Source organism: Canis aureus, chromosome 8 (assembly GCF_053574225.1).
Source record: "Canis aureus isolate CA01 chromosome 8, VMU_Caureus_v.1.0, whole genome shotgun sequence".
Lineage (NCBI taxonomy): Eukaryota > Metazoa > Chordata > Mammalia > Carnivora > Canidae > Canis > Canis aureus.
The window spans coordinates 18,662,254-18,679,120 of record NC_135618.1 but is presented as its reverse complement, the minus strand read 5'-3'; the positions used below and the strand labels follow the sequence as shown (position 1 = coordinate 18,679,120).

The window sequence follows — 16,867 nt, the reverse complement described above, 5'->3', positions numbered from 1 at the left end:
AATGGAGGACTCGATCCCAGGACCCCAGGATCATGAGCTGAGCCAAAGGCAGACGCTCAACCACTGAGCCACCCAGGTGTCCCTAAAGAGATTGTGCTTGCACTTGGTTATGGCCTAGTTACAAACAGGTAGACAGCAGGTACAAAAAGGTAGATGGGCCAATATAAAGGTGATTAACCTTATCCTCTTCCACCCCACAGATTCACATAACAGCTGATTCCAAAGGGTTCTATCCTCCCTGCAGCTAATCATCCAGATTTGCCCCCAATCTGAAGATCAAAAGAATCTCTCCAAACCCAAGAATGACCTAGCAAGAAACAGATCCTAAAGACCTATCCCCCAGGGCTTGTTCAGAGATACTAAGGATAGAGTAGTATTCATTTTATCAACTAAAACTTCTTGAATATCTTACTCTATGCTAAGCATCGTAGGAAAATCAAGGAGGCATAACCAAGGGTTGCTGTTCTAAAAGCACTTCCAACTCTACTGGAGAGACACAAAGAGCCATAAGAAAAGCCAAACAGGGGAGCACACAAGGCACTATAAACGCCAAGTGAAGGGTGTGGTAAGTTGAGTTACCAAGCTTAGAGTGGGCAGGGGAGGCTTCTTGGGGTTGGAGCACCTTCATTTAGACTCTGAAGCTACTGGCTTGAATAGGTTATGGGAGGGTAAGGTCAGAACCTCAAGGTTCCAGAGGCAGGGACACAGGGCTACACTTGGGAAGAGCAAGAGAAAAGATGCCAGAGATCGAGTGTGGCTCTTCCTCTCTGAGGTACACTCATTTCTCCTGGGAGGAGGGATAGAGATGCAAGGGAAGGAAGTTAATTTTCATGTCTCTAAGTTATCAGTTAATGAACGAACTCACTCTCCCAGAAACAAGGTGCTAGAAGATAAAGCACCTACTCTCAAGAGACAGCATTTGCCTCCAGCAGTGACAGGATTCATTCCGAAAATGCAGAGTTGTTTCAGGGCTAACCCCCGGAAATACCTTAAGTACAAACAAATCTTGATAAGAAAGAAAAAGAACTGAAAAAGGTAGAAAGGTGGTTTTAAAGGGGGTGACCATCTAAATGCTTTCATTCTCAGCAAATGTCTGATTCACACGTGTTGCTGTTCTCCGAGGCCAGTGTGCGCGGATTGGGGGGCAGGGACCACTGGAGCACAAACACAGACATCCCCAAGCACCACACACGGCATCCCTCTCATCAGCACAAGCCAGCGCCTGTCTCAAGGGGAAGTGGGAACACAGGCTGCGAGGGTGTGGGGTTCCCTGACTGCCACATGCACGGCGCCTGACTTCTCCTAAAGGATGGTGCTTAAAACTTATATGATGGGGGCGCCTGGGGGGCTCAGTCGGTTAAACATCTGCCTTCAGCTCAGGTCGTGATCCCAGGGTCCTGTGACTGAGCCCCCACATCTGGCTCCCTGCTCAGCGGGGAGTCTGCTTCTCCCTCTGCCCCTCCCCACTGCTTGTTCTCTCTCTGTCAAATAAGTAAATACAATCTCCAAAAACAAACAAACAAACAAACAAACAAACAAACCCAAACTTATATGATGGACAGGGAACATACTGTGTACGGAGGAAGGGTATAGCCAGAGAGTAAAAAAGAGAGTCATCTGTACATGACTAAAACCCAGGCATCAAGCACATCTTCTCGAGTTAAGCATTATCAGAAATCTCTGTGCTTGAGAGAATAAAATGCCGTTAGTCTGGTAGAAGAATTAAACACTGAAAAAGTTACAGCATAGTTTCCCGAGTCATTACTATACAGGAGGAGGATTAAGGCGAAGCAGAACTGCAACAGTCTTTTAAGCCCTGGTGTGCCCCCTATCACAGCACCTAAGGAAACACGGCATCATTGCTCATCATTTTACCTCCTAGACCAGGAAGCTTTTTAAAAGTGGCCTCATCCTACTAACCCTGCCCGGCAGGAAATAGCTTTGCAATAAATATGAGGTGGATAAACAAACACATTTTCCCACCCAGGGAAACAAACCACAACAATGGCAAGTGCACAATTTTATAAAATCAGATGCCAGTGAACATCTGGAAATATTTGGCTTCTCGCTACCTTCCTCTGAGATGAACCAATTCGTTTCACACACATCTTCCAAATTGCCCAGTGATGTCTGCCTACTGATTCCTAAAGCCCGAGCTTAGTGCTTACTCTTAGGCACCATCTATTTATTCCTAAATGAAAAGGAAACCAGCACATCTGCTTTAGGATCATGTCTACATTTGACACTTCCCTTAATAAAGGCGATTCCTCTATCACTGTAAATACAAACACACTGACTTTTCGAGGGTAAGGATGACTACACACACTATAAATGTTATTTTATAATTATTCATTTTTAGAGTGCGCACCTGCATGTGTTTGTGAGTACATGTCTGTGTGCGGGGGCGAGGCGGGGGTGCAGAGGGAGAGGGAGAGAGAATCCTAAGCAGGCTCCAGAGTCAGTGCGAGACCCAACTAAAGGTTTGATCTCACCATCCTGAGATCATGACCCAAGGCGAAATCCAGAATTGGTCACTTAACTGACTGAGCCACCCAGGCACCCCAAATGTTAATTTTTTTAACCTCTGGTTAGCTTGAGACTTTCCAGACATCAAGGATGCTCTCATTTCCTGTAACTTAGCATTATCTACATTGTGTTTTCTTCTCCTTTGGAGGCCAGCTGCTCCAGGACACAAAAGGAATTAGAAGAAAAGAAATTTTAAATAAGGCAGTGGAACTGATTCAAAACTGTTTTCATTTTGCTTCATGGCATTTTTCCATAAGCCAAGTGGACTAGTGAATTATTTGATTCATGGCAATTTAAGATTTAAGTGGAAAGCATTTCAAAGTCAAAAACCATGTGAGAAAATTTAGTGGATATAAAAAAACTATGGTTAAACATTAGGAACCGACAGCTAATGATTCATAATAGAGACAGTTTGTTTCAGTTGCCTAAGGAATTTAAAATATTTATAATTATGCTCTTGAAATAATGAAGGGAAAGCTCTTTTTGAAGCAATTTCCAGGCACTAAAATCTTGTTCTGTACTCAACTGACTTATCCCTGGACATCCTGCAGTTCACCGATAAATCTGTGAACGGGAGTAAGATGAAAGAAATTGGTGGCGTCCAAAGAGGAACATAGCTCCTCTGGACTAGCTAGACCATGTACAAGCCCCACAAAGATGCATAATTCTAAACAAGGCAAGCACACAAACATGCAAACAAAAAACTGCACCGAAAGGATTTTTTTAAAAAAATGATTAATTTTAGAAATTTACTCTAATAATCAAAGAATAAATTGCTACAGCACTCAGCAAGCCAAAGAATGAAACCAAGGCTGTGGTCAATCTTACGTGAAGGAAAAGCTAGTACGTCTCTAAGAGAGAATACCTGTACCTGTTGCGACACTGCAGAAGGCTTGCAGGTAAGGCAAGACTCAGGGCAATCCTTAGTCACTTAGGTTCGTTGGATGGTAGGACATCCTCATGCTCTTTGGAGGCTAACCTATCTGGACTCCAGAAATATCATGAATTTGTATAAGAAAGTTTCCACACATTCCAGGCAAATAGGTCTTTTACCACATAGGGTCAATTTCAGTTACAGATCTTTCTCTGACTCGTCTAGATGGTTGAACCCTGGGCAGAACCCAGGACTCTTCTTTGTTCCCCCTTCCTTCTCTCTAGAAGAAATAGCGCTAATGGTAGCATTAAAGGAAAAGTGGTGAACCCAGGTGCTCATAAGGTGTGAAGGCTCTGGGTTCAAGTGGCAGGAGCTCTCAAGATTAGTTTGTCAGGCCTCTCTCATTAGAGCTTCCCTCAGGAGTCACCACTTTGAAGTCTCTTTTCTATCTTGAAGCTGGTGTGATATGATGGGTCTGGAGCTGCCTTTCTCTTGGAAATGGACCATGTCCTAGGAGGGCCTGGGGAGGATGGCTCACACAAGCTCTCCCCCTGGCTTTAGGGTGAATTAGCAATCTCCTCTTCCCCTCCCCCACTCTCCCTTTCCCCTCGGTCTCTTCCTTGCCTGAGTGTCCCCTTTCTCACTCTGGGTAGGCAGAGATTAAAGTGCAGGGAAAGAGGATAAGCCAGCTTCTTGAGGTGCCCCCACCCCCTTCTTGTCCAGATCACACAGCCTTCAGTGCTTAGGCAAAGGAAGGCCTTGTGACTTACCTGATGTCTGGCTTAGCTCACCAGGAGATGGACAGAGTGACTTTGGGGCCAGAGCTGAGCTTTCATCAAATATTCTTTTGCCTGGTTTTGTCCTCTACCCAGGTCTTGTAAGGCCCTCTGGGAGAGGGAAGAACTGAGCATTTGGTCCTTTATCTTAGACCTTTCTCAACCTGTTTACCAGAGAACCTGACTAATCACACTTAGGGCTTTAAGGAAATGCACCAGATGAAGACATTTGAAGTCTATCATTAAAGAGACTAAAAAGAATACATTTCTATTTTACCACCACTTTTTTCACAATAAACTGTAAAAAGGAAATGATGCCTATCCTGCTCATTTAATAAGACTGAGGCTCAGAAAAGCAATGTGTTTTACCTAAAAATCTATGAAAGAGTTCATGTTTTCTGTTTGAAGTTTGGAGGAAGGATTTAATTTTTCTCTTTGAATTTACTTGATGTAGTTGAAATTATAAAAATCAACCCAGGTTTTGCATCTCCAGTAAGCATATGAGGTTTCTTACAAGGTAAAATGATGATGTAATTGATGGCCTGTTTATTAGACAAAAGACTTGTGGTTGATGGTGCAGAATTTCTAAAAATATAAAATTAAGTGACTAACCAATACAATCATGCACAAAAGTGAGTCAGAAGAGATCCAGAAGATCTCTACATTTTCTCATCATGCATTAAGCATTTTTGAGTCCAATGATCTAGCACCTACATTTTATTTTTTTCTTCCTCTTTTAGAAAATTATTTTATTTTTTAAAGATTTATTTATTTATTTATTTGAGAGAGCACATACAAGCAGGGGAGGGCTGAGGGAGAGGAGAGAGAGAATCACAAGTAGAGTCTGAGTTAAGTGAGCAGCCCTGATGCAGGACTCGATCCCACAACCCTGAGATCATGACCTAAGCCGAAAAACCAAGAGCCAGTCACTCACTCAGCTAGCCACCCAGCTGTTCCTTAAACTAAGTTTTTATTTTAATTCCAGTTAACATACAATGTTCTATTAATCTCAGGTGTATAATATAGTGATTCAACAATTCCACATATCACCACAGCATCTACATTTTAAAAGTTAACATCAACATCCCAAAACATAAGCTAACATTTTGAACTTAAAGTTTCAGAGCCTTAGCTTTAGGCATCTGTGCAAAGAATCACCCCAGCTCTTAAGGACTAATATACTTTGAGGAGGGAGACATCAGCTTAATTTTAAAATAGCTGCCCCCAATATTGCCAGTTAGCATAGTTTACTTCTTAGGAAACCTAATCTTTAGAACTTGCCATTACATGAAAAGTCACTATGAATATTTAAAAGCCTTTATTCTTTAGGAAGAAAAAGTGCTGTTACATCAAAAAAACCCTAAGAGTCTTTATTTGCTAGAATCTTCCAAGTGCATATACATTAAATTTTATTTTGCTTTACAAATCTTATTGTTCGTAACACACCATAAACTTTCTTCTCTTAGGAATATAATTTAAATTGTATAAAAAATATTGACAAACTTGATTTCCCCACATAGTCTTAACTGTTCTTCCTCCTTTGTAGTCATTGCAATAAATGGTCATTGAAATATGAACACACACGCATGGATACACACACACACACATACACACTGGAGCAATTATCTTGCATTTTAGAAGGGTGTATATGAACATTTATATTTACAACAGTGTAAACATCTTCATAGGCAAGACCAAGTTTTGTGTTGTCAGAACTTAGCATGTAACATAGCATATAAAATAAAATGGTATGATGAATGAATACGTAACTTTGCCTCTCCAATTATTCCTTAAGCTCCTTTGGGGCAGAGATAAAGCCTTAATTATTTTGTTTTCCCTATAATACTTAACTTAGTCCTGGTCACCTGGTCAACATTCAATAAATACTGTACTTTAATTTTTATTTCTATATTGGATGGGAACTTGTACTAAATCACCTCTAAATTCACTGACACTTCTGAAATTCTGGTATTTTTATTTTTTAAGAAATTTAATTGGTACAGGACCACAAACTTCAGAGAATAGAATAAACCAATATTATGAACGTATCACCACTACTCAAGAAGTATTAAATTTCAAGTTAATTTTTAAAAATCCCTGCAAAACTAAAATATACTAAAGAGATAATGAACATTAAAAAAGCCCGCAAAAGTCCATTTGAAAATTGGTTGTTTAGAATGAAGAAACCATTTTCCCACAAAACAACATGGGGTTTATAGACTCTTAGGAAAGCTCATAAAATCCAACCACTGGGTACAAAGTCAAGTATTAATACTGTTATAGAACTTAATCATTGCCCATAATATGGTTTACTTTGGGATGCTGGCACTATACTTCTCTGCACAACATCTGAATAAATGGGCAACTGTCTGGATAAGAAAGACCTGGTTTTTACCATGGCTGTCAGTTACAATTTTATTATAAAACAACCACATATGGCCAAAACATAACATAATTTCAGTTCTGTAAAATATATTCTACTGGTCTCACCCAACTGCTTCTATAACTTGCTCTGCTGAGGTGTCTCAATTTCTGGAAGTTTCTTTGCTATAGGAAGAGTATGGAATTTTTTCTATACAAATTTTGGCTCTAGTTTTCTAGCACACGACGGCACATAACCATATATAAGTCAGGGTGTGTTGGTCTCTCCCTAGCACATTATTGCAATACATTCTCAAAGGATTTTTTTTTCCCCAAGTCTGTTGCTCAAACATAGGGCCTATCTCACTTCTTTGTCACTGGGCTTATGCTAATTATCCTAAGAATGATGCTTCCCCCATGCTTACCCAGTTCTAGAAGTGTGTTTAATCTCTGACACTACTAAAGGAAGATTATTTGCCATTGGCTGCCTTTTCTACTTTTGGGGGAAGATCTCATTTTTATTAGCTCATCAGTTACCCACACAAAGCTTTCCTCCCTCAATTTATGATTCAGTTTTAAGCTGCATGTTCATATAAGTGTTTTTATTAAGACAGACACTGGGGATCCCTGGGTGGCGCAGCGGTTTAGCGCCTGCCTTTGGCCCAGAGCGCGATCCTGGAGACCTGGGATCAAATCCCACATCGGGCTCCTGGTGCATGGAGCCTGCTTCTCCCTCTGCCTATGTCTCTGCGCCCCTCTCTCTCTCTCTCTCTCTGTGTGACTATCATAAATAAATAAAAAAACTTTAAAAAAAAAAAAAAGACAAACACTGAACTCTTAGAGCTGCTGAAGCATATTAATGCATCCACTCAACATATTTCTTGAGTGCGTGTTAAGTCTAAGACATGCAGGTGGGCACAAAGATGAATCAGACGTGCATCCTGCCTCTTAGTAACGTCAGTACTTGTGGGAGCAATGAGACATGCTCTTGACATTTTCTGCAACACACTCTGTCTCAAGTGTCAACAAAGGGTCACGCTAACTGCTTTAGCAGTTCATATGGTCCTAGGTTCTGAACCCTACAGAATTAAATTCTTTGTCTTAACTCTCATGAGTCAGACTTAAATCTGAAAGCTTAAATCTAAGACCTCTGATATTTGTGGGAGCACCGTGCTCCAGGGCACTAGTGGTGATGCTCAATTTAGGTTAGTACTAATGTCAAGCCTGACGAAGAGGATGTGAACAAGAAAAACTGCAAGGGGCCACACTCCTTGTGCTCCCTTTGGACCTGGCACCCTATCCTCTTGGGTTTTCTTTGCTGGCATTCTCTGCCTCTAGATACTCACATCCCTTCCTCTACCAGTTCCTTTAATTCTATTCAAATGTCACCTTTTCAGAGAGAACTTCCTTGACCACCCTACTTAGAGTAGGACACTTGTCGCTCTCTCCCCTTACATGGCTTTACTTTTCACAAAGCACTTATATTGAATGTTATATTTTAAATTGTTTTTTTTTTTTTTTTATCAGGGACTTGTCGTCTTTTTTTTTATCACTCTGACCTCACTGCTTAGACTATTTATTACACATGGAGAACAAAGGAACATTGTTTGTATGACACATGGATTCCTGGGCCATTCACTTCTAGAAGGGCATCTCTGAAGAGAGAAAACTCACTACTTCACATGACATTTTCAGAAAGTTCTTGACTTTTTGAGAGTCTGGGTTTATACTGACCCAAAACCTTCTTTCCTAAAACTCGTGTTATCGGTTCTATTTGATGTTCTGGGACATGTGAACTAAGTTTAAGTCATTTCAACTTTCCACATGGCAGCCTTTCAAGTATCTGCTCTCTACTCTCACATCCCAGCCAATCTTCTCACCTATAGGCTCAGCATACCTCCCACCAGGCCACAGACAGGGGTTGTGGATTTCTCTCTCTTGTACTGGCCGCAGTCTCTTAAGTTATGGTGTGAGAGATACTCACAAATGGATATATTCTCTCTGTGATTCAAAGGTTTTGGCCCTTTTCCGTAGCTGTTAGAAGCTCACTGTTCCTTACTTAGCACATGGCAAAAATGGCCTCATCTACTCTTCCTTGCTCACTCACCTCTTCATTCCACAGAACAAATGCTGCTGAGCACTTACACCTACACCTGCCCGATACTACTCTTGATCCTGGGTATATAGGATAAATCTGATATGAGGTATGGCCTTATGGAGTTTTTTTTTTTTAATTTTTATTTATTTATGATAGTCACAGAGAAAGAGAGAGACAGAGACAGAGACAGAGACACAGACAGAGGGAGAAGCAGGCTCCATGCACTGGGAGCCCGATGTGGGATTCGATCCTGGGTCTCCAGGATCGCACCCTGGGCCAAAGGCAGGCGCCAAACTGCTGCGCCACCCAGGGATCCCCCTTATGGAGTTTATAATACTTAGAAGTTATTCTTCCAGCTAAATTTTTGCTTCTGAAACAAAAGGATGAGAAATCTTACAGCTAATGATTCTGCTTGTGAAATTTAGAGTTAAGAAATTTCTATCTTGTAAAAAAAAAAAAAGAAAGAAATTGCCAGCTTGCGAAATACAACAGAAATGTTTGCACGGAGATTTGGAAGTTTACAACTGAAAAAAAGGATGAGATTGAAATGGAGCACTTGACATATATTCTATAAAGAATATTTGAATAAATCAGTTCATATAGTGGGGGGGGGTATGTATGTGTGCGTGTGAGTGTGGTAGGGAGAGGTTAATCTCAAGGGCATAAAGTTGAATTATCCATATTCCTCAGTGCATAATATATTATCATTCCTGCAATACCCCTTCCTTCCTCCTTCCCTTGCTCTTCTGCCCCCTCCATCTCTTTCTTTCCTTTTATCCCTTTATGCATTTATTCTATTCTATCTATTCTATTCCACCACAAGTGAGCACTTGTCATATAAATTTTGGTATGAGTTTATCAAATTTCTTGAAAAATCAGATTGGAATTTTATTAATATTGCTTTTAATTCATAAAATAATTTGTGTGGCTGGGTCTCTTCATATTCTGTGCTAAGAACATATACCTTTCCATTAATTCAAATTGTCCTATATGTCATTTACTAGACATTTTAAAGTTTTCTGTGAAGTTCCTGTGTTTACCAGTTCTAATTGGTATGAATCTTCTAGTTGGGAGTGTTTTATTATGTATTTTTAAAAGTGAGCACAAAACAATACTGGGTTAATTTTTTAAAACTATACAAAGGCTAGATGTTCCAAAACAGTAGAAATTATAAAATAAACATAACAAAAATGCAAGCATTTAAAAGGAAGACAGTATTGTAGAGGGAGAAGGAGTAGCACCTTTTATATTAAACAGAAGACTCCAGATAAAACCTAGAAACCTACTAAACTTACAATTAAAATGTAGTCCCAGTATTAGCTGAATCTTTATCTCAGGGCCCCTGTGTGGATAAGAGGACCCATATGTTGTCAGTGTCCTCAGTGAAATGTGAAGGAGGGGACTTTAAGAGGAACCAAGTGGGGGCAGAGGAGGACTAGTGTGTCTGTTTGGCTGATAAGATTAGAGGACTGGAAAGGGTCTCCAGTGCAGGGCAGTGATTAGAAACACAAGATCATGCCCTCCATATCAGAGCAAACCTATTTGACAGAGACCTTTAAGCACAGGTCTTGGTGACTTATAACCCAGGATCAACGAGAGAGACTAAATACATGGTATATTTCATTTGCTTCTTATAGGAACACACACACACACACACACAGTCTCTCAGTGCTGTGTTATTTGTGGGAAAAAATATGTTATTAAACAATCAATAGGTAACATGATCATAACAATCCATAATGGTGAGATAAAAGGCAATGTTCCTCATTTACTAACTGGCATTGGATGGCACCAGATGATTTAAAAAAGCATTTAGATTCACACCCATTTAAACCTAAGAGGATGAGGATGAAAGGCACTTATATATTATTCTCATGGCCAAGAATTCATGGTACATTAAATTGTCAAGGTGATAGATGACAAGAGTAAAGTTCTAGGGAAGATCAAAAGTATCAAAACCATGATAACAAGAAAGTCCTCACTGAGGCATATTTTAGTTAAATGCAACGGGGACTTGGAAAGTGTTACCCTTACGGCATCCACCACCATCCTATGGAAATGGGAAAAGTTGCTCTTTAAAGTTATTTTCATCATCAGATGATTTCTGTTTTATACTCCTCAAAGGCCCAAAGTAGACTGGTGACATGAGGGTACATAGAAACTTTATAAAACATATCTTAGATGAAGGCTTCATTTTAAGTCTACTCACTAGGGTCATCTGCCCTTTCATCAGGATTCGGAGTTTCACCTAAAACAATAGGCTAGGGATCCCTGGGTGGCGCAGCAGTTTAGCGCCTGCCTTTGGCCCAGGGTGCGATCCTGGAGACCCGGGATCGAATCCCACGTCGGGCTCCCGGTGCATGGAGCCTGCTTCTCCCTCTGCCTGTGTCTCTGCCTCCCGCCCCCTCTCTGTGACTTTCATAAATAAATAAATAAATAAAAATACACTAAAAAAAAAAATAGGCTAATTAATCTAAGTAAGAATTTCTGAGTCTCTATCTCTAAATTCAAATTTGACAAAAGAAAAAGATCTGCTAGAAATCCAGACACTATGTGACAGAGGGTAGGGGAAGGAGACAGAAACCAGAATTCAGGGCACATTATCAAAAATGAACTTCTCGGGGATCCCTGGGTGGCTCAGTGGTTTAGCGCCTGCCTTGGGCTCAGGTGTGATTCTGGAGACCCGGGATCAAGTCCCACGTCAGGCTCCCTGCATGGGGCCTGCTTCTCCCTCTGCCTGTGTTTCTGCCTCTTTCTCTCAGTGTCTCTCATGAATAAATAAATAAAATCTTAAAAAAAAAAAAAAAGAAAGAAAGAACTTCTCTGGAATCCTTCAAGAGTCTCTAATTTTTATCACCTGCACTTTCCAGTGAACTGCCTCGGAGCCTCTTCATTTGTAGGCCATCTGCCATGGAGCCGACACCGATGGCTCTAACTCAGAGAAGCAAAAGTTACCTTCAGCGTGTACCCCAAATCAAGGTGGGGGGCCGACTCTGACCAACAAGCTCAGGTGTACCAAACTCCTCTCCAGTGTGACCCTGCTGGCCAGACTGCTCCTTGGTGATTGGGTCAAGTCCCTAAGGATTTTTTTTTTTTTTTTTAGGTGCTTTCAAGTCATTGAAATTATTCTCTTGGCTTTCTTTTCTTTCCTAATTCAGAAAGCAGGAAATGTCTTTCTTGTGTAACAGTCACAAAGCAGTCCCCTTGGACTTCCAGGGGGCTTGTTTCTTCCAGTTCCTGTTTCTGGTTTCTAACTACTAACTCTATATTTGGTAACAGCCTGCCTGTGGGCTGTTTGGGATTTGGTCATAATAAGATAACCTGGAGTTGCTGAGCAGAGATCTAAAGCAATCTTATTTTTCCAGGAAGCAATGTGTTGACCTTTCAGGATTTGTTCCATTTTATTGAGTGTGTTGAGTTTTGAATAGTGTTGTTTATAGCACAAAGTTGGGTGTTTACACTACTGGTCCTTAAGGCTGTATGACTGTACAGGAATAGGACACATAGAGTCTCCTGGTTTATAAGGACTTTGCATTTGCTTCTCATGTGGACTGATGTAATCTAAGGAATGCTTTTTATACATGATCTTATTGCACGGCAGCCTTGAAAATAGCTACTTGCTTGGAAATGGTCAAATATTTGTCAGAAGAGTAAGACCAGCATGTTGACTGTAATCCTTTTACATCAGAGCAAAAAAGTGAACACTGAGAACAATGGGTCAATAGGTAATGACTTCCTCCTTTCCCTGGGATTTTCAAAATGTATGGTGTTAAACCTATGTAAACACAATATATTTTTTACAGATTCTACTTATTTATTTTAAAGAGAGAGAGAGAGTGTGTGTGTCTGTGTGTGTGCGCACACACACAACGGAGAGGCAGGGAGGGAGAGGGAGAGAGAATCCCAAGCAGATTCCATGCTGAGCTCAGAACTGAGTGGGGCTTGATCCCACGACCAACCTTGAGATCAAGACCTGAGATGAAACCAAGAGCCAGACGCTCAACTGACTGAACCACCCAGGCACCCCTGAATACAATATTTTCGGAATAAATGATCGTCTTTTATTTGTCATTGGAAAAAGCCATTTTGCAAAGAGTCAAAAAGTCATTGGACTACTATTTTACCACCACTGAATGCTCTTGTAACCCTTCCTTATGTAGATTTTGCTTTGTCATGTTTTTGAACCATAAGAGTAACTTGTTTTATAAATAAGACCAGAAATAATGATCACATTTTCATTTTACAAAAGGAAACCAAAGGCATAAAAACCTATTTTATGATGTGATTTTAATGATTATGTACTTAAACTATTGCCTTGGAATTGGGAAAGCAATTTAGCTTCACAGAGAAGCTTTTGTTTATGAAATTATCAATCGTTAATCCATTTCAGAGGATTATATCAGAACTAAAATAAGAGGGCACCTGGATGGCTTGGTGGTTGAGTGTCTGCCTTTGGCTCAGGTTGTGATCCTGGGGTCCTGGGATTGAGTCCCACATCAGGCTCCCCAAGGGAACCTACTTTTCCCTCTGCCTATGTCTCTGCCTCTCTGTATCTCTCATGAATAAATAAAATCTTTACAAAAAGAACTAAAATAAGAGCTCAAATTCTCCCCCTAAGGAACATTACTTTCATTTGTGATATGGGTATATGGGATGTTTTTACTCTCCTAATTAATTTATACCATATTTTATTTCTTGTTTCTTTAATGTTGATTATAGGTTGAAAGTTTTTTTTTTTTATGGCAGATGTATAGTGAATAATCTTTTAGAAAATCTAAGATGTAATTCAGGAATTCATTCTTTTTCTAACTATTTTCCCTTTCAGTCATTTTGCACTTATTTTTATACTTGAGATCCTGTTTCACAAGCCAATATTTGGCCATATGATTGTGCAATTTTAATGCTTCCATACTGTTCCAAAGCAGTGTGCACAAGGGTGAAAGACCCATGCTGAGATCTAAACATCCATTGCATTCCTTTTGGCTTTGGGACAAGTTACCTACCTTTTGGATGAAAATTCTCATCCAAAATATGGGACTAATCTACCTAAAGTACATGGAGATTCTAGGATAGGTTCCCTTATCAGGGTTACTCAATGGAAATGTTATTACTACTCTGGATAAGACAAGTCTGCTGTGTGGGAATGAGCTACCCATTGCAGGATGCCCCCTAAAAATGCCACTGGTACCTATTGATGAGGGCTTTGTGAAATGATCATACTATGTCTTCTGTTTGTGCTTTTTCCTTTAACATACATATACAAAACATACGAATGTACTACATATATATATATCTACTGAACCATATATATAATATAATATATATTATATACAGATATAATATATACATATTAGTTCTGTATATTCATTCTTTGATACTTAGCTCAATTTTCATCTCAAGCCCCTAACTTCCAGCAGCTGAGATGACACCATATTCAATGCTCTCGAAGTCTACCGCGATTAAGGTGCTTACACATGAATGGTACCGCTTATGGATTTCTATGGTCTTTAGACTATCAGCAATCTGAGGGCAGGGGTTGTACCGTATTCCTCTTTCAGTGTCTAGCAGCCCACACAATGCCTGACATATCGTAGATACTTAGGGATGTCTGTTGAATCAAATGGTCTACTCCCTATGAATTCTGAGCTTGGAAGCCTTCATATTCTGATGCAATCTTCCTTTGAGGCATTCCACATTGTTTAGAGCCTTGACATCTCAGACTATACTCCCTGTATTCTAGTTAACTGAGGTCTTTTTTTCTTTTTAAGATTTTATTTGTATCAGAGAGACAGACAAAGAGCAGTGGGGAGGGGCAGAGGGAGAGAGAGAGAGAAGCCGATTCCCTGCTGAGCAGGAAGCCTGCTGCAGGGCTCCATTCCAGGACCTGGGGATCACAGCTTGAGCCAAAGGCAGATGCCAAGCCGAGCCGACTGAGCCACCCACGTGCCCTGAGGTCTGTCTTCTTTTAAAAGCCGTGAGGATGAAACAGGCCTATGTGTGAAGGACCCAGGTCAGGTCACTATCTGAAGCGTAGTAGTGCGCTGGGCAGGGTGCTCTGTGGGGAGCACCAGGAGCTAGTGCACAGCAGAGAGGCATGACAGGGCTGTGCTCCAGGAAGATGATCCTGACCATGGCACAGAAGAGATGATCAACTCATGCTTGAACTTATTAAACTCATTCACTCGTACCTTCTGATCTCACTGTGGGCACATTTCTTAAATGATGTTCATTATAGACATTTTCATAGGTTCATGCTCTTGTTCCAAGTGAACTACTAGTTCTTACAGACACTCTGTGCAGTTTCTCTTTTCTGCGTTTCCTCGTGCCATGGGTACGCGAATGAGAAAAACGATTCCCACCCTCCATAAGCAGGTCCTGTGGTGGTCTGGGCGCCATGACATGGTGATAAAGTAAACCAGATGCAGCGTCCTCCTGTCTATGTCACCTCCCTCTCTACTTCTCAAACCAGCCATTCTAAAATATTTGCCCTCTCTTTGAGGACCCTGCGCTATGCCTCCTTTGTTGCCACATCCTGCCACCTCTCTTGCCCTCCCACGCTCCCCACAGATGTGTCACTTTCTACCTCACAGAAGCCATAAGACATAAACTGTCATCCTATCTGTGCCTCTCCTGCCCCTCTCCCCAATAAAATGCATCTATAGCCGTCATTCCCAATCTGGGGGAAGACGCTCTCTCTTTCCCAAATTGAGGGTTATCCTGCCACCTGCATCCTGGATCCATCGCCCCCTTCTTCATGAAGATTAACCATCCTTCTTCACCTACCCTGAACGCCTTGGTCTTATATCCAACTGCTGACTTAACAGGTCTACTTGGATATCTAGTTATGCTCAAAAAAAACTTTTTCCAGTAGCTCAGGCCTAAAAATCTTATAGTCACGATTTCTTTTTTCCCCCCTCATATATCACATTCAATCTTGCAGCCAATCTGGGTGCTTTTCCTTCAAAATAGATCCAGAACCACAGCTTCCATCCTGGTGCAAGCAAGCCATCTGATCTGTGTCTTGCCTGGATCACTACATTGGCCTTCTAAAGAATCTGCCTGCTTCCATCCTTGCCCCCTACACTGTATTCTTAACAACTAGAGTGGTCTCGTTGCAACACAAGTCAGATAATGACAACCTTCTGCTTGAACCCCCAAACATGTCCCGTTCCACTCAGAGCAAAGCTCGAAGCTTTCCAGGCCCTACGTGATCCACAGCTGTTGCTTCTCAGGCCCTATTCTTCTACCCTGCCCCTCACTCGTTCTGCTCTAGCTCATCGACTTCCTGGCTCTTCCTCCAGCATGCCAGGGACACCCCCCCACACACACACAGGCCTGTAATGTCACCAGAGTCTTTCTAGGTTCATATCAACATCCAGATTTTATGATTATCCTAACGTTCATCTGGCACCAGAATCACTTAGAATGATCCCGGATTAAAGTCACAGCTTGCAAGCAAAGTGGCATCAGCCTTTTTCTACCTTAGGAGGAACCTTCGTCACTGGCTGTCTATGGTCCACACCCCACCCAGGACCTTGGCTCTCTGCGAGCCCCTCCTCCCCAGATCATCTCAGAAACCAGGAAAAGGAATCCACTGGAGGTGGAGTCTGCACTTACCTTGGCTTAAAAGCCTTATGCTCAAAGAGACTAAGATCTGTTGTAACTCAATAGATACACTTTTCGTGTGTCAAGGGACATGTCCAATTATAGGTGTCACCACAATCATGGAAGTCCCGCAGTGTGGCTTCCTCCCAGGCATTTATCATTCTTCCAGGCCAGATGCAGTTGACCCAACAGCAGTCATTTATACCATCAGCAGTGTTGCCTAGTAACACAGCTAACATTCTACTTTTATCAGGTCTCCAGGGAAACAGAACTAGAAAGTTGAGAAAGTCAAATGTCAAATTCTCCTGGAGAAGAGGAAGGAATCTGTGAACACTGTCCACACATCTCTTGCTTTTGCTGTTCCCTCTACCAGGGAGGCTCCTCCCTAAACATCTGCGTGGCCTGCTCCCACACTTCCTTCAATTCCTTCATCAAAAATCACCTTCTCAATGAAGGCTTCCTATTTGAGAACTGCAAACTCCTAACATCACCCGCTGAGACCAGCCTCATATGCTCTATTTTCTTTTCCATTGTCCTTATTACCTTCTAATACATGGAATTCCATGAACTGATTTTTCTTAGTTGGCTTACCCACAGAATTTAAACTCCATAAGGCGGGGATATTTG

General features: G+C 41.2%; 1 protein-coding gene across 4 annotated transcripts in view; it reads right to left on the bottom strand.

Annotated features, from left to right (window-relative positions):
- The window catches only part of LRRC8C (leucine rich repeat containing 8 VRAC subunit C), an 84,445-nt gene that overhangs the window by 17,632 nt on the left and 49,946 nt on the right, over window positions 1-16,867 (bottom strand). For 2 of the 4 annotated variants that reach the window (XM_077905345.1, XM_077905344.1), the window contains exon 1: window positions 16,253-16,462. The exons of the other annotated variants lie outside the window; for them this stretch is intronic. The gene's annotated coding sequence lies outside the window, so the exon portion shown is untranslated. Of the gene's footprint in view, window positions 1-16,252; window positions 16,463-16,867 lie in introns of those variants that run through there. 4 annotated transcript variants of the gene reach the window in all.